The sequence below is a fragment of the Macaca mulatta genome, chromosome 9 (genome assembly GCF_049350105.2).
Source record: "Macaca mulatta isolate MMU2019108-1 chromosome 9, T2T-MMU8v2.0, whole genome shotgun sequence".
Lineage (NCBI taxonomy): Eukaryota > Metazoa > Chordata > Mammalia > Primates > Cercopithecidae > Macaca > Macaca mulatta.
The window spans coordinates 123,123,568-123,141,503 of record NC_133414.1 but is presented as its reverse complement, the minus strand read 5'-3'; the positions used below and the strand labels follow the sequence as shown (position 1 = coordinate 123,141,503).

Genomic DNA, 17,936 nt, shown 5'->3' with positions numbered 1-17,936 from the left:
TGTCTCAATGTTTAGAGAAATGCTACTGGTATTTAATGGGCCAGGTCTGGAGATAAGAACTATCCTTGCATACTGTACAACCTTCAAATACCTACAAATATTCAACCTGTGTAACTAGGTGAAATACCTGTTTATAATTTTGAGCACCTTGAATCTAATTCCATTTTACACAAAAATTGCAGTACTTTTGCACTATTCTTTAAGAGTTATTTGTTATTTCTGATGATCACTGATACTCATACTGATCTTGGTATCCGAGTCACAAATATAACACATCCATATCAGTTTGCACTTCTAACAATTACATTCATGACATACGTACAAACTTTTGCTCTTCATTGCTTTCTGGTATCGTGCTTGAACACTTAAGTACTGAAACATAAAATGTATAATAAATTCTTCATTGTTTTCTAATATCATTGTGCCTAAGCATTTATATAACATACAAAATGTACAATATTTTTCTTATGTATCTCCTTTAAGAAATTACATAGATTTTTAAAAATAATGTAGGTTACTATCATTTTAGAACAGTAAGGAACCGTTACAGAATGTTGCATAAATGGGATATTAGGTCTGATGTACTTGAGAACAATTGGTTTAAACTACAAAGGTACTAGGAAAACACAGGAAAAATTCTAGAGACAGAAAGCAGCTGGGGATGAACAGGAGTAGACAGAAGGAAGGGATTCAGGGTAATGTCTGAGTTGACAGCTTAAATCAGGTAGATGCAGCATGATTATTCAAGACAGGGAACATAGAAAAAAAGAAAATTAGTAAAATTTTGAACAAATTTATACTGAGATTCTAGTCTAGTCCACACTTGAAAATGTGATTTTAGAATAAAGGAGGGAGGTCTGGGCTAGAAATAAAGATACAGCTTTGGTGTCAACAGCAAAGGTTTGAAATGAGAATATCCACAAAATGCATGTAGAAGATGATACTGGTACTCTGCGGAAGATAAATATTTAGAAATGGATGGATGGGCCAAGTGCAGTGGCTCATGCCTGTAATCCCAGCACCTTGGGAGGCCGAGGTGGACGGATCACGAGGTCAGGAGATCGAGACCATCCTGGCCAATATGGTGAAACCCTGTCTCTACTAAAAATACAAAAATTAGCTGGACATGGTGGTGCACACCTGCAGTCCCAGCTACTCAGGAGGCTGAGGCAGAAGAATCGCTTGAACCGGGAGGCAGAGGATGCAGTGAGCCGAGATCACGCCACTGCACTCCAGCCTGGCAACAGAGCGAGACTCCGTCTCAAAAAAAAAAAAAAAAGAAAGAAAGAAATGGATGGATGACAAAGCCCTCAAAGAGAAACAGAGGTACACATAAACTAGGAAAGGGTATTGTCAAAGCAGCAGCCAGTTCATCTATTTAAATTTTAGAAGGAAGGAGTAGTCAAAAATACACAGCATACTGGCAGAAAACTTAGCCTTAGAGAAGAAGGATCTTTTTTCCTTTCAATTAAAAAATGAGAATGGATTCAGCTACAAACAAATTTTGTTTGAAGGGAAGAGGAATAAGAGAGAGTTAAGTGAGATTATCATCTCCAGTTACATACAGAATCATATTCGTTTGGTGAAACAGAAGCAAATTAATCTGTTGAGAGCAAGAAAGGCAAAGTTTGCTAAGGGGTTGATGAAAGAAGTAAAAAGGGAATGGATGAGGACATAGACCAGAGATAAATAAAATTGCTGAGTCTGATAAATTTTGATATCATTAATTTGTAGTGGCATCAATCTTCAAAACTGTATTTGGCAATCTAAATTGTATTCCTAAATTAATTTAAAGTTGAGGGGATTCACAGAGCAAGTGTGGCAGAACAATAAGGAACCAGACAGTACAGTTTGGGCTGGCAAGGAGAAAAAAGTGAACCTAATAAGCTATTCGTTTCTTACATAATTAGAGGAAAAGGGAGAGATCAAGGAACTGGAAGAGTGACTTGGAAATTGTGGGGGTGGGGTGAGGGGATGTCTTACCGATTAAGAATCTGATGTTCTTCCTGCAGGAGAATTTACATTTATCCACAAACATATAAGCACGGCATTATACACACCAGGTAAAAAACTATGTTCAATTAAGTCAAAGAGTTGGTATAACAGACGAGCATTAAAAAGCTAAAAAGACAGTAAATTATGGCAAAACAAAGCAATAAGCTTTCAATCACAACAGTCCTAAGAATTTGAGAAGAAATGCGCTGATTTACTCAAGCGCGTATTGGAGGCACTGAGTTGCTGAAACTAGAATACAGAGCTATTGATATTCAGGGCACTGTTCTAACCAATCTTGCTGACTACAATAACGTATCTTATCTGATGAACCATTTGAATGGCATGAAAGCATGGAACAATACTACAACCAAAGGTACCCATTTATGAATATTGCTATTTCCAAACTTAAATACAAAGATCAGCAAATTACAGAAAGCAAATCTCTATTAAGTTAATGTTGCCTTAGGACAAACGCCCAATAAAGAGCTTGTTTTCTTGATCTCTGAACAAAGTTCCAGGTTCACCAGAAAAGGTACCCTGATGTCTAATTCTGCAGGTCAACTAAAATTTTTCTTTCAATTAAAGAGGCTACAAATATATCTAACTTACTTACAAGCAGCAGCTACTTATGAGATATTTCACTGGCAATATATACACATTAAAAGGAATACTTTATTTTTTTATTTTTTATTTTTTTGAGACAGAGTCTCTCCCGGTCGCCCAGGCTGGACTGCGGTGGCCAGATCTCAGCTCACTGCAAGCTCTGCCTCCCGGGTTTACGCCATTCTCCTACCTCAGCCTCCCGAGTAGCTGGGACTACAGGCGCCCGCCACCACGCCTGGCTAGTTTTTTGTATTTTTTAGTAGAGATGGGGTTTCACCGCGTCAGCCAGGATGGTCTCGATCTCCTGACCTTGTGATCCGCCCATCTTGGCCTCCCAAAGTGCTGGGATTACAGGCTTGAGCCATAGTTTGTTATTTAAAAAAAAGGATTTTGCCCACAGCCCAATCATTTATTTTTTATTTCTCATAAACATGAAATACATAATGATTATATAAGGTAACGGAAGCAGACAATCTAAACCCAAGCAGATCAAGATAAATGTAAGATTTAAAACATTCATGTTATACAAGACTATCATTTTTTAACATGTAAGAAGAGTTTTCAAACTGGAAAAGTTTTCAACTTTTTATTCCACAATTTCAACATATTTTAGGACAAGGAGTGCTGCTGTGAAAAACAAAGATTTTTAAAAAAGCAGCAAAGTATCACAGGACATTAGGCAAATAAGCAGAATTGCAAGCAGTTATATCCAAAGAAGCGGAGTGGTCTTAAGGTATAAAATGTTGTCAGGAGTTTGAGACCTGCCTGGCCAACATGGTGACACCCAGTCTCTACTAATAATACAAAAAAAAATTAGCCGGGTGCGCTGGCGTACACCTGTGATCCCAGCTACTCGGGAGACTGAGCTGGAGAATCACTTGAACCCTGGATGCGGAGGCTGCAGTGAGCGGAGACTCCAGGCACTCCAGGTGGAGTGCAGTGAGCGCCACTGTACTCCAGCCTGGGTGACAAGAGTGAAACTCTGTTTCAAAAAAAAAAATTAAATGTAAAAAACCTGTTGGATGCACAGGAGTCATTTCAGGCAGTTAGGCACATGCAGATAGCAGAGGAAGCTATTACAGGTGACTCTGCAAAGCCTACACTTTAATTCTCTACATGTGTCAGTGCATGTGCTACCCATACATACCCATATATTTGGGTTGCTTGACCCATGTACTTAAAAAGCATATATTTAATAAGGTTTCCATCATTTACAACTCTGTCGTATCTTCCAATTTTGATGACAATGACCTTTAAATTATCTGATATTATTTTATTTGCTTAACTGTTCCTTATGCCTTTATACACTTCCTTCCCCCTAACTCTTCAATGAGAACAGGAACTTTGTTCAGTGTTGAATGAACATTGTAATATCAGAAAATAAAACATGTAATTAAGTCTCATATTTCCATTTCTACTCTAGGACAATGTGCTTTAGTAAAAAAGAAATTATAATATTTTGGTTGAAACAAAAATTACAGAAAACAGAGCAATGACATAAAGTCATATTTATGTATTTCTTGGTTAAAAGATTCTGTTTTCCCCCTGAATTCCCTTTCACACTACAGGTTAACAGATGTCCCACACATGATATTGCAAGTAAGAATTTATTAAGTCAGCAGTTAATGAGTCTACACAAAATTCTGCATACAGAGACCTCAATAAATGTCTTTTAAACTGAACTGAGATAATCAATAGATTTTCCCCCCAATCTCTCTAAAAACCTCCTACCTCATTTGCATCAGACTTGATTTCCTTCCCAATCAGATCTTTATCCCAAACTGCTCCATTTCAGTAAAAGACAACATTCGGTTAAGCAAGAAACTTAAGAAACTTAAAGAGTTATTCCTATTCCTCCTTCATTTCCCATATCCAAACCTTTGGCAAGCATGGTGGACTTTAGTAAAAATGAATCACAAATCGTCTACTCTCCACATTCATTGCCTTCACTGTACTCCAGGCTCTCATCATCTCTCTCTTGAACTACCTTGGCCTGCTGATTCCCACATACTTTAAATCCATTCTCCAAAAAGTGAACAAAGCACTTTTTATCCAAATAGTTCAAATTACTCTCCTGCTCAAATTCTCTAATGGCTTTCCACTGTAAGCAGCACAAAATGTTACAGAGGACCAGAAATGGCTAATTTTTCAAATATTAATTGAAGAAAAGACATCTTAGAGTTGCTCCATTAAATCTCAAAATGAACATATTTTAGGAAAAGGTTTCCCTGCCTGTCTCTTCAAACTTATCTCTTATCAATCTCTCATTGGCTTACTATCCCAGTCACACTGCTCTTTCTGTTCCTTGAAAACACCAATTTCTTTCCTACCTCAAGTACTTGTCCCTGTTGCCTCTGCCTGGAATGTTATTCCCCTATTTTCACATGGCTGACTCTTTTATTAATATTTAGGATTCACCTCAAGCTTCACCCCTTAAATAAAGCCTTCTCTGACCATCTACCCTGTTTTATTTTCTTCAAAACATTTATTAGTATATGAAATTACTTTACTCTTTTATGTTTATTTGCTTATGATACATCCCATTTCCCTGCAAGAATGTAAGCTCTGTAAGACTTCCTTCCCTAAGATAAGAGACCTTGTCTGTCTTGTTCACAGATATATTGTTAACATCTGTATCAGTGCCTGTTTTATAGTAGTTGATTAGTACCTACATTAAAATAACAAAATATTTAAACTTTAAATTCAAAGGCACTTTTAATTTCAAAGTGATTTGAGAATCTGCTGCAAAGAAACTAGCTGATACTACCCCTTTATTTTGATGCTAATATAAACATTTATCATATAATTAGGTAGTGAATGAGATGATTCTAGATAACCAAGTCTTCTGATTCCATAGTCAATATACCCCTGCCACCCTAACCATGCTGCCTCTCTCATGTTAAAAAATGTAGTATCAGAAAATAAAACATGCACTTAATTCAAATATTTCAATTTCTATTCTAGGACAATATCATTTAGTAAAAAAGAAATTGAATTTGTAATATTTAATATTAATGTAAGTAAATATTTTAACTTAATAGTATATACTGTGACACTAAATTGGAATATAAACATTAACAAATTATACATAAAAACAATGGACTTTTTTCCTTTAAAAGAAGCAAACAGCAGCTTTTTCTGAAGACAAATTATTTAGAATAAAAGTATAATTTTTCAACAAATTGTTGGTCAACGAAAACTAAATTAATGCTTATAGACAAGCCAAATTAGAAAATAAAATGAATGAAGACAGATGACTTCACTTAGGTTAAATACATTAAAAAGTAATAATTATATATAATGAAAAATGTGTTTCTCCTTTCTATATTATAAAAGAGGTATCACTGGATATCCATTTTTAAAGTATATTTCCTTTTCTATTCCCCCCAATCCATCAAATATGTGGCATAAGACGGTAGGTTTAAATATATATATACACATCAAACCTATCAAAATATATATATACACATATGTGTATGTGTGTGTGTATATATACATATATGAAAGATTTACTGTAACTACACACAAGTTATACAATCCATCAACTGTGCTCCTTGGTGTTACCCAATGAGATGAAAACTATGTTCACAGAAAAACTTGTACACAGATGTTTACGGCAGCTTTATAATTGCCCAAACTTAGAGGCAACCAAGATGTCTTTCAATGGGTGAATGAGGTACATCATAAAAAATACAATATTAATGAGCGCTAAAATGAAATGAGCTATCAAGCCACAAAAAGACACATTTTAAATGCATTTTAAAAGAATTTTAAATGCACATTTCTAAATGAAAGAAGCCAATCTGCAGAGGCTACATACTGTATGATTCCAACTATGAGACTTTCTGGCAAAGATAAAACAGAGAAAATAAAAAGATCAGTGTTTCTGATCATTAGAGAAACGCAAATCAAAACTACAATGAGACACCATCTCATGCCAATCAGAATGGCGATTATTAAAAAGTCAGGAAAAAACAGATGCTGGCAAGGCGGTGAAGAAATAGGAACACATTTAAACTGTTGGTGGGAATGTAATTTAGTTCACCCATTGTGGAAGACAGTGTGTCAATTCCTCAAGGATCTCAGGAAATACCATCTGACCCAGCAATCCCATTACTGGGTATATAGCCAAAGGAGTATAAATCATTCTACTATAAAGATACACACACATATATGTTTATTGCAGCACTATTTACAATAGCAAAGACTTGAAACCAACCCAAATGCCCATCAATGACAGACTGAATAAACAAATGTGGTACATATATACCATGGAATACTATGCAGCCACAAAAAAGAATGAGCTCACGTCCTTTGCAGGAACATGGATGAAGCTGGAAGCCATTATCTTCAACAAACTAACACAGATACAGAAAACCAAACATTGCATGTTGTCACTCATAAGTGGGAACTGAACAATGAGAACACATGGACACAACACAGGGAGGGGAACAACACACACCAAGGCCTGCTGCGGGGTCAGGGGCAAGGGGAGGGAGGGCATTAAGATAAACACCTAATGCATCCAGGGCTCGAAACCTAGATGATGGGTTCATCGGTGCAGCAAACCATGATGGCACATGTATACCTATGTAACAAATCTGCACATTCTGCACATGTATCCTGGAACTTAAACTTTAAAAAAAAAAAAAAAATCAGTGATTGCTAGGGGTTGGGGAAGTAAAGATCAATAGGTGGAACACAGGAATTCTCAAGGCAGTAAAGCAATTCCCTATGATACTATAGGGATAGCTGTATGTCATTACACCATTTGTCAAAATCCATTGAACCTACAACAGTAAAAACCCTAATGTAAACTATGCGCTTTTGGTGATAATGATAATATGTTAATGCAAGTTTATCAATAATAATGAATGTGCTTACTCTGATGCAAGATGGTGGTAATGGGGAAGACTGCGCTTGCAGGGTGGAAAAGGGAATATATGGGAACTCTGTACTTTCAACTCAATTTTGCTATGAACCTAAAATTTATCTAAAAGTGAAGTCTATATTTTAAAAATGTAACTGGAAAAAATCACTTAAAATACTGCTTTATTAAAAGTTGAAAAACCAAAATGTAAAGGCAAAAAATTAAGGTTTACAAACTAGTATGAAAGAGGGCAATATTTAAGAGAAACTAGTAGTTTCATTGTCTGTAACAATCTACAGAGGACCTCTTAAGCCTGTCCTAACTCAAGAATAAAAACAACCCTATGCCTATAAGTTTTAATCAATTGAAACAACATTATTAGGCCAGGTGGGGTGGCTCACACCTGTAATCCCAGTAATTTAAGAGCCTGAGGCAGGTGGATCACTTGAGGTCAGGAGTTCAAGACCAGCCTGGCCAACATGGTGAAATCCCATCTCTACTAAAAATACAGAAAAATTAGCCATGGCTAATAATCCTAGTTACTCGGGAGGCTGAGGTGGGAGGATCGCTTGAACCCAGGAGGTGGAGGTTGCAATGGGCCAAGATCAGATCATGCCACCGCACTCCAGCCTGAGTGACAGAGCAAGGCTCCATCTAAAAAAACAGAAGAAGAAAGAAAAAGAAAAAAGATATTATGAATACCTATGTATCAGAAATCCTCTCTTTTTGCAAAATAATTCCTATAAATGTCTGAACAGAAAAATGTAAAATATCAGGGAGAGGGAGGAAGACAACTTTTTAAAAAGTTCTAAATCTCTAATTAGGTAACAGACTTGGGTTAAAACTTTTACCTAAAATCTCATCACTACAAAGTGAAATCAGAATTAAAACAGTCTGACATCAGCAACTAGAGGACTGAAACCTTTCTGAATGACTTGCTACAAAATATAAGATGACCTGTTCCTTTCCATTCTACTGGTTTTGGTATTTTATGCCTGAGTTCAAATCCCAATTCTGTCTGCATAAGATCTTAGGTATTTCTGTAAATTCAGTTTTCCTGGGTGAGCTATTTTTTTTCACTACTGATTATCAGAAGAGAAAAATTTCCCACAGTAAAATTAGAAGCAACGTCATGCATAGAACTTAAAAAATACAAAGACCTTTGGTATCTAGTACAACCACCTGTTCTACAGATGAACTGATCTGTGCCCAGTTATGGGGTCAATTAGTGGCAGAGGCAGGAATGAACCAAATTATTCTAATTTCACAGTGCTCTGCTATCTCATCCTACCTCCTCCAAATGATGTTATTTCCACTTATAACACATCAAATTACTTGAGTGACTATAAATTCTCTCATTCATAAATATACAAAAAAAGTTACTAAAATCATTTGCAAGACTCAAGAACAAGTATTTGTATTTTCCCAAAGTTAGGTGCCACCATGTTAACTTTAATGAATTATAATTGACAAATAAAAAGTGAATATATTAAGGTGTATAATGTGATGTTCTGATACACATACACAATGTGAAATGAATACCACAACTGAATTAACATATCCACTAACACACAGAATTATTTGTGTGAGAACACTGATATACTTTCTTAGCAAATTTCCACTAAAAGACACAGCATTAACTATAATCATGCTGTAAACCAGATCTCCAGAACTTATCCATCCTAAAAAATGGAAACTTTGTACCCTTTGACCAACATTTCCCCCATTATCTCCAATCCCCAGAAACCACTATTCTGCTCTCTGCTTCCATGAGTTCCACATTTTAAAATTCCACATGTAAGTGACATCAAACAGTATTTGTCTTTCTGTGCCTGGCTTATTTCACTTAGCGTATCAGCCTTCAGGTTCATCCACATTGTCACCAATATCAGGATTTCCTAGATTTGAAGGCTGAATGTCACATTTTCTCTGTGTATTCCTCCATCAGTGAAGACATAGGTTGATTTCATATCTTGGTTATTGTAAACAATGCTTCAATGAACATGGGAATGTAGATATCTCACAACATAATAATTTCACTTCCTCTAGATATATACCAAGAATTCAAAGAAATGAGATTGATGGATCATATGAAAGTTATCTTTTTAATTTTTTGATGAAACTCCATACTATTTTTCAGTATGTGGCTGTACCAAGTTATGACAGTGTAAAAGAGTTCTGTTCTCTCTTATCCTCACCAACACTTACAGTCTTACTATCGTCTTTTGGATAATAGGTATGAGGTAACATCTAACAGATGTGAGGTGACATCTCATTGTGGTTTTTATTTGCATTTCCCTGATGATTAATGATGTTGAGCATTTTTTTCACATACCTGATGTACACTGTATGTTGTCTTTTGAAGACCATCCACGCCAAGTCCTTTGTCCATCTTAAAAAATTAGGTTGTTTTCATATCACTGAGTTCTTAAATCTATTTTGGATATTAAATCTTTATCAAATGTATGCTTTGCAAATATTTTCTCCTATTCTGTCAATTATCGTTCACTCTGTTGATCATTTCCTTTGCTGTGTCAAAGCTTATTCAGTTGATGCAATACCATTTCTCTATTTCCGCTTTTATTCCTTATGCTTTTGGGGTCATATCCAAAAAATCACTGCCCTGACCAATGTCAAGAAACTTTTCCCTTTGTTTTCTTCTAGTAATTTTACAGTTTTAGCTCTTTAAGTCTTTAACCTATTTTCAGTTGATTTTTGCATATGGTGTAATGATTTTCATTTGAGTTTTTATATATAGTACAGGAATGAAATTTTTATGCCCATGCTTCTGCATATGGATATTGTTTTTCCAACACCATTTATTGAAGAAACTATCCCTTCCCCATTGTGTGTTCTTGACATCTTTGTTAAAGATCGACTGATGGTACACATGGTACAAGCTTTCTGTTCTGTTCTACCAGTCTTTACCCCTGGTTTTATGCCAGTACCACACCATTTGGATTGCCAGGTTTGTAGTATACTTGGAACAATTCTGGAGGCATCGGGTAGTACGATGCTTCCAAAATTGTTCTTGCTATGGCTGCTTGGAGTCTTTCATGGTTACATACAAATTTTAGAATTGTTTTTCCTCTTTCTATAATACTGTAGGATCTTTGAAGAAAAAAAAACTTTTAAAAACACTGTCTCTTGATCAGAGAACTTAATCCATTTACATTTAAAGTAATTGTGGATAAAGACTTACCAATGTCATTTTGTTGTTTTCTGACTATCTTGTAGTTCCTCTATTTTTTCATCCTCTTAGTGTCTTCCTTTGTGATTTGATTTTTTTTTTTTTGGTAGTTATATGCTTTCTCTTTATCTTTTGTGTATTTACTACAGGGGTTTTTCTCCACACGATGTATATAAGACATCTTATAGTTATAATAGTCTGTTGTTAGGCTGATAAAAATTTAATTTCAATCACATACAAAAACTCTAACTTCTCCACACCCTCTCCAAGTTTACATTATTGAGGACACAATTTATATCTTTTTATATTATATAGCTATCAACAAATTATCATAGCTAAAGCTTTATTTTGTTCCTTTGATGGTGTCACGCTTCCCTGATCATTTGAGATCCTTATGGACTTGCACGGGTTTCTACATATTTGAAGAAGCAGGCACCTCTCCAGTCTTTAAAGAGGAGCTTTAACATAGGAAGCCCTTTACCAGTCAGTCTGTCCAGAGATTCTGGACAGTATGGCTAGCATTGTCCACGAGCAGGCTTGCTGCCTGACTTCTCCAGTAGGCTAGCCTCAGTTACCAGGTTCGCAAGGGTGGGTCTGGAGACTGGTTCTGTGGGATCTGGCCTGGTGCCCTGGGTCCATGGTGCCAGCCTGGCACTGGGTTTCACTAAGATGGTTCTAGTGCTGGGGTTCACAGTAAAGTCGGGTGCTCACTTGACTCTCCTTCCTGCACTTGGAGGGTATCTTTCTCTATACTGTGCTGCACAGGCTTGGGAAGGGGTGAAACAATTAATGTGAAACTGTCCTTCCTAACCTCTTCAATGCATCATTTTTGTATCTATGCTACACCCGGGTGCTACAATCTATCATTTGGAATCCTTAGCTCTTGTGAAGGTATTTTTGTCTATGAATGGTTATTCCAAATGTTTCTGTGAAGAAACAAATGCTGAAAACTACTATTCTGACATTTTGCTAACATCGCTCTTCCTATTGTAAGTATGATGAAGTCACTCCCTTGCTTAAAAAGTCTGATGCCATCCCATCTTTCAAAATAAAAGGCAGGTCCTTACTCCAACCTCTAAGACTCCACATGATCTAGCCCCTACTTCTCTAGCTTTTCTCCAACTCTCCCTGCTAGGTACTTGCATTCCATTCACATTAATCTTGCTTTTCTCTGAATGCAGACCTACATGCTCACACATTAGGTCTTTGTTCTAGCCATTCCATCTGCATATATATAGCCCTTTCTCTCAAATATCATTGTTTGTTCCCTGCTCAAATATCTCATTCTTAATCTACATATAAAATAGAAATGTATCTTTCCTATTATGTTTACCCTGCTTCATTTTTCTTCACAACATTTACTACCTGATAAAATATATTTACTTATTTATTTTGTCTATCATCTCCCTCTCCTCTATGAAAGTGAAATCTGTGAAAGCAGGGGCTTTCTGACTATTTGGTTTGCAGCTGTATATTCAGAGCCTAGAACATGGCCAATACTAGATGTCCAAGAAATGGTTACTACATGAATAAAACAACAAATTAATATATCTAGATATAATTTTTTAGAATAAATTTCTTCTTTAAGAAATATAAATGATCAGCTTCAAAATATCTGATATCTCAGTAAAACAAAAACTAAAATGAAAAATATAGAAGGCATAGTATAGAATTATGTCATTCCCATTCCCATACCCATCAGAAGCTACCACTACAATAATAAGATATCAAGGATTTCACTGAGTGATATCATGATTATACTATTCAAACTTAAGAGATTTTTATTTGATTAAAATATCCTACTCAGGGCCTAAGTAGGATGAAAAGGACAATCCCACAAAGATGCAGTTCTGTGTAGGGTATCAGTCAGAACAGGAAGAGATGAACACTGACATATTATGGTAACCCACAAGAGGTTTAAGAGGCCAACTGGGATACGGTGGGTATGCTCATAGGAAAATAGCTCAACCTAGAGAATCAGAACCTGACGGGGTGAGAAGAACATCCACAGGTAGTGATTTGGTAGTGATGAACCAGAGTGTGATACTGGAGTCTAGGAGAGTGAGGAAGATTTCTACATGATAGGCTTGATGGTTAAAGGGGAGGCTGAACATCATGAACAGTTAAGACTTCAAGCAAGGTGAAGAAGGCATTCACACAGAGGGTAAGCCTAGCATGGAGAGTCAGAGTCTGAGTGGGGTTGGGGTGGAGATAGGGAGAGTCAAACATGGAGGTTTGTCAGTATGGGATGCCAAAGCCCAAGTGGAGGCGACATCACAGAAAACAGCAGAGTAAGGATCTCTAAAAACTCTCTCTTCAACAAAAGCACTAAGAAAACTGGAAAATATAGTCAGAATCACCTTTATCAGAACTCTAAAAATTAATAAAAAGCTTGCATCCAAGTCGCATTTATTTTTAAAAAGCTTAATCTCAGTAAACATGATGAGTTTTCTAACATTTTAACTTGCCCTAGTCCCATCCCTTGCTCTCCAGATCCACAGTAGTCTCGAAGAAATGACAGGTCACATTCCCAGTGCACTCTAGAAGCTACCTTAAAAAGCAGCAAGAGTTGTAGCTCATTCAAAGCTTCATTTCCCCCCAAATTACTACTTGACTGATCTTGTTTCCAGGAAGACCCTATTTGCAATGTGACCTGACTCAGAGCTTGCACAATGCAAAACGACTTGTCCCCAGGGAGATATTCACTGAAAAAAATTACAAGAAAGTGTTTTATACCATATCTACTTGAAGCAGTGAATAACAGTTGGAGCAACAGACTAAAATCTTAAAACGAAAAGCTGAGAATGAAATACCCATAGGGACTTTGAAAAGCTCTGACATATTACTGGGAATCTAGAAGATCATACACATGCTTAAGGCTGTGTGCATGCTCATTAAAGACCTGAAAAGGCCCTAAGCTTTGAAGCTCTGCACAAGCAGGACATAAGGACAAGGCAGAGTTGCCAACTACCCAGCTGAGTGTTGAAGGCATGCCCCAACACACACACAGAGAATCCTCTGGCAAAGACTAGGAGATTTACTGGTTCCAGTCATGTAAAGAAATCTTTGTCCAGTCATTAGAAACAACTAAGCTAACCAACTAGACACTGAATGATCTACTGAGGTAGTCACACACATCAAATAGAGCTTGCAGAATTAATTCACAAAAGTAATTAAATGAAGAACCAACTACAAGTACTCCAACAAACCCTGGAGAGAGGCAAAATGTGCTTTTCATAGTTGCCAAATTATTTTAAGTCTCCACTATTTTGATATTTTTATGCTATTTAGAATGTCCACATTATTTCAAAGATCATTTATTTAAAATGTCCAAACGTAATTTTCAACAAAAAATTATAAGATAGGCAACGAAACAAGAAAATATGAACCATACACAGAAAGAAAAGCAAATAACAGAAACTGTCCCTGAGGAAATCCAGATATTGGACTTATTAAACACTTCTAAGTTGGCCTTTTTTTTGGCTCAAAGATACATACTTTTTATTTGTGATCTGGATTATCTTCATCTTCCACTGTAGGCAGAAGGGGCATACATAAAGGTAGGATCCATAGATTTTCACTGGATAATGGTAAAATGTAAGAGGGCCTGGATAAGTACCAACTTCAAAATAAAAAGCAGAAAATAGTATCACAACGGAATATCCTAAGAATAGATATAACAATTTATCATGGAACAAGGAGCTTATGAACTTTGTAACATGTCACATTTCAGATTTCATAATAAATTTTCCACGGTATGTTCTTGTCATTCTCAGTTTTTCTATAAGAACAAAAAGGCAGGGAGATAATAGGCAAGTTTTCCTTTGAGACGAGCAAGAAGGAGGAGACTGGTGAGATCAAATCCAATCCGTAGACACATGGGGCAAAGTTGGGGCAAAAGAGGATCTGAAATGATAATAGGTGGAAGAAGTGTGCTGAAAGAATTGGTAGAAAGATTCTGGGTTGCCAAGAAGAAAAGGAGAACGCAGACTGTTAAAATTGATCCATAAAAGGCCAATGTGACTTTCCCTGACCAGAATCCTTAATTCCATTCCTACTGCCTCAAGATTAACTTCCTTGTTTAGATATAGGAAAATAAGTTCTCAATTTTACAAACACAAGTTACTCACTCTTAATATTTAACATAGTGAGACTACTTTTTGTTGTTGTTGTTGTTGTTGTTGTTGTTTTAATGAGATGGAGTTTCATTCTTTTCATCCAGGCTGGAGTGCAGTGGCTCTATCTCAGCTTACTGCAAACTCCTCCTGCCAAATTTAAGCAATTCTCCTGCCTCAGCCTCCCGAATAGCTGCGATTACAGGAGTACACCACCATGCCCGGCTAATTTTTTTGTATTTTTACTAGAGATGGGGTTTTGCCATGTTGGCCAGGTTGGTCTCGAACTCCTGACCTCAGGTGATACGCCCGCCTCGGCCTCCCAAAGTGCTGGGATTACAGGCGTGAGCCACCGTGCCTGGCCGTGAGACTACTTTTTGTTCTCTAGTGAGTCAGCAAGGTTTCAGTGTTCCAGCAGGACAACTCAGCCATTTCTTACTGATCAAGCCATAGAGTTGAAGACACAGGCTCACAGAAGGTTGTGATAGCTCATGTTCACTTAGGTGAAAGGTGTAAATGAAAATTTAAAATCAAATTTCCTGTAAGTTATCTATTTTAAAAATGTTCAATGAACTAAAGGAAAACATGCCTATAGAACCAAAGGAAGGCACAAGGACAATGTCTCACCAAATAGGGAATATCAATACAGAGATATAAGCTGTTTTTAAAAGAACCAAATAACGTGGAGTTGAAAGTGCAATCACTGAATTGGAAAACTCACTAGAAGTGTTCAACAGCAGATATGAGTAGGAAGAAGAAAGAAACAGCAAAGTTGAAGATAAGTCAATTGATATTACCCAGTATGAGGAACATAAGAAAAAAAAAAGAATAAAGAAAAAGAAATGGAGCCTCAGAGATCTGTGGAATATCATCAAGTGAACTAACATACTCACAACGGGAGTCCCAGAAGGAAAGAAGGAAAAGAAATAATGGTTGAAAACATCTCAATTCTGAAGAAAAGCATCAATCTACACATTTAAGAAGCTTAACAAACTCCAAGCAAGATAAATTCAAAGAGAATCCACATGAAAGTCAGATGATTATCAAACTGCTGATAGAATTCTTTATCTTAGAAAACTGAGGATGAAAAAACTGAAAACAAAGGCAACAAGAGATGTGACTCATCATGTACAAGAGATACTAAATATTAACATTTAATTTCTCATCAGAAAATATAAAGGCCAAAAGGCAGTGGGATGATATATTCAAAGTTCTAAAAGTATTTTTTTAAACTGTCTAACAGGAATTCTATATCCATAAAAACTATCCTTCAAAAATGAAGGTAAAATGAAGACATTACCAGATAAGCAAAAACTCAAAAGAATTCATTGCTAACAGACCTGCCCTATTAGAAATACTAAAGTGAGTACTTTGGGTTGAAATGGAAGGACACTAGAAAGTAATTCAAATATACATGAAGAAAAAAATCATAAAAGAAAAAATCAATACACTGCACTTCATCAAAATTAAAAAGTTTTGCACCACAAATGATCTTGTTAAGAGAATGAAAAACACAAGCTATAAAGACTGGGAGAAAATATTTGAAAACCATGTATTCGACAAGTGTCTCACAGTTAAACATAAAAAGAACTCTCAAAACTCAACATTAGGCCAGGGACAGTGGTTCATGCCTCACTTTGGGAGGCTGAGGCAGGTGGATCACTTGAGGCCAGGAGTTCAAGACCAGCCTGGCCAACATGGTGAAACCCCGTCTCCACTAAAAATACAAAAATTAGCCGGGCATGGTGGTACATACCTGTAATCCCAGCTACCTGGGAGACTGAGGCACCAGAATCACTTGAGTCTGGGAGGCAGAGGTTGCAGTGAGATAAGATCGCACCACTACACTCCAGCTGGGGCGACAGAGGAAAATGCTGTCTCAAAAAACAAAAAACAAAAAAATAAAAAACAACAAAAAAAACCCTCAACATTAATAAAAGAAATAATACAAGTAGAAAATGGGCAAAACACTCAAGCAGACATTTCACGGAAGAGGAGATACAGAGAACAAGTATGTTCAAGTAAGATGTTCAGTATCACTAATCAATAGGCAAATGCAAATTAAAATCACAATGACAAATCACTACACACCTATCAGAACTTAGAAAAAAGAAGTGAGAGATGGGGAGAGAGAAATAATTTAAATACCAACTATTTTAAAAATTAGTTGGGTATGGTGGCATGTACCTGTAGTCTCAGATACTTGGGAGGCTGAGGTGGAAGGACTGCTTGAGCCCAGGAGGTGGAGGTTGCAGTGAGTAGAGACTGTGCTAACTGCACTCCAGTCTGGGCAACAGAGCTAGACCCTGTCACAAAAAAAAAAAAAACAAAAAAAAACAAAAAAACAACCAACACAAATACCACTATTTTGTTTTTCCTCAGGAAAGACAAATGTGTGTGGTCAATCTATAGAAAGAGTGTGAATCATTTTTCAACATATCCAAACATTCTATAAAATGTATACCAATTATCCAAGTGGCCAGGATGAGTGGATGGTGACAGTTCCTCAATTTGTTAAAAGAAAAAATCTAAATTAAAGACAACAGAAAACCATTAAATAACAGAGGAACTGATAAAATCATCACAGTAAATAAAGATGACAAGAAACAGAATCAGTAAATTGAAATGTTCATAAATGTGCTGTAATACCTAAGCAGCACCTGAATAATTTGTTAATATAACCTCCATATAAAATTGTATAACTATGAATAATTGAATTCACATATACGATACATGCAAAATCACATGTATTATACTTTCAGCATTTACAGGACTTTGAATGGACATTTTCAATATACACTATTTTCACATATATGCTGACTTTTGAACCTAACCCTAAAGATGTGCCTTCTTCCGAATATGATTCATTTCTTTTCTAAGAAAAATATAAAGTATGTCAGAGTTATGCATCTCTGAAAGAAGCACAGAAGAAATAGATGAACATACACCACAATTAATATAAAGATTAGACACATAAACCCCAAGAAACTTTGATAAAACAAGATTAGGAAAGGCAGCACTGCTTTCTAGTCTTGGCAAACTGAGTAAAATGAGTGGCCGACAAAATACACAAAATCCACATGTATCTCAAAAAATTTTATCAAAAAAAAATTTTCTCCTATCATTTCAGTCCTGATTCTATAGAAAGCACTAATAATTTTTA

At 36.2% G+C, this 17,936-nt stretch overlaps 1 protein-coding gene across 3 annotated transcripts in view; it reads right to left on the bottom strand.

Moving 5' to 3' along the window:
* SHOC2 (SHOC2 leucine rich repeat scaffold protein) overlaps positions 1-17,936 on the bottom strand; it is a 91,094-nt gene that overhangs the window by 52,850 nt on the left and 20,308 nt on the right. The window contains exon 1 of one of the 3 annotated variants that reach the window (XM_077944944.1): positions 14,157-14,233. The exons of the other annotated variants lie outside the window; for them this stretch is intronic. The gene's annotated coding sequence lies outside the window, so the exon portion shown is untranslated. Of the gene's footprint in view, positions 1-14,156; positions 14,234-17,936 lie in introns of those variants that run through there. 3 annotated transcript variants of the gene reach the window in all.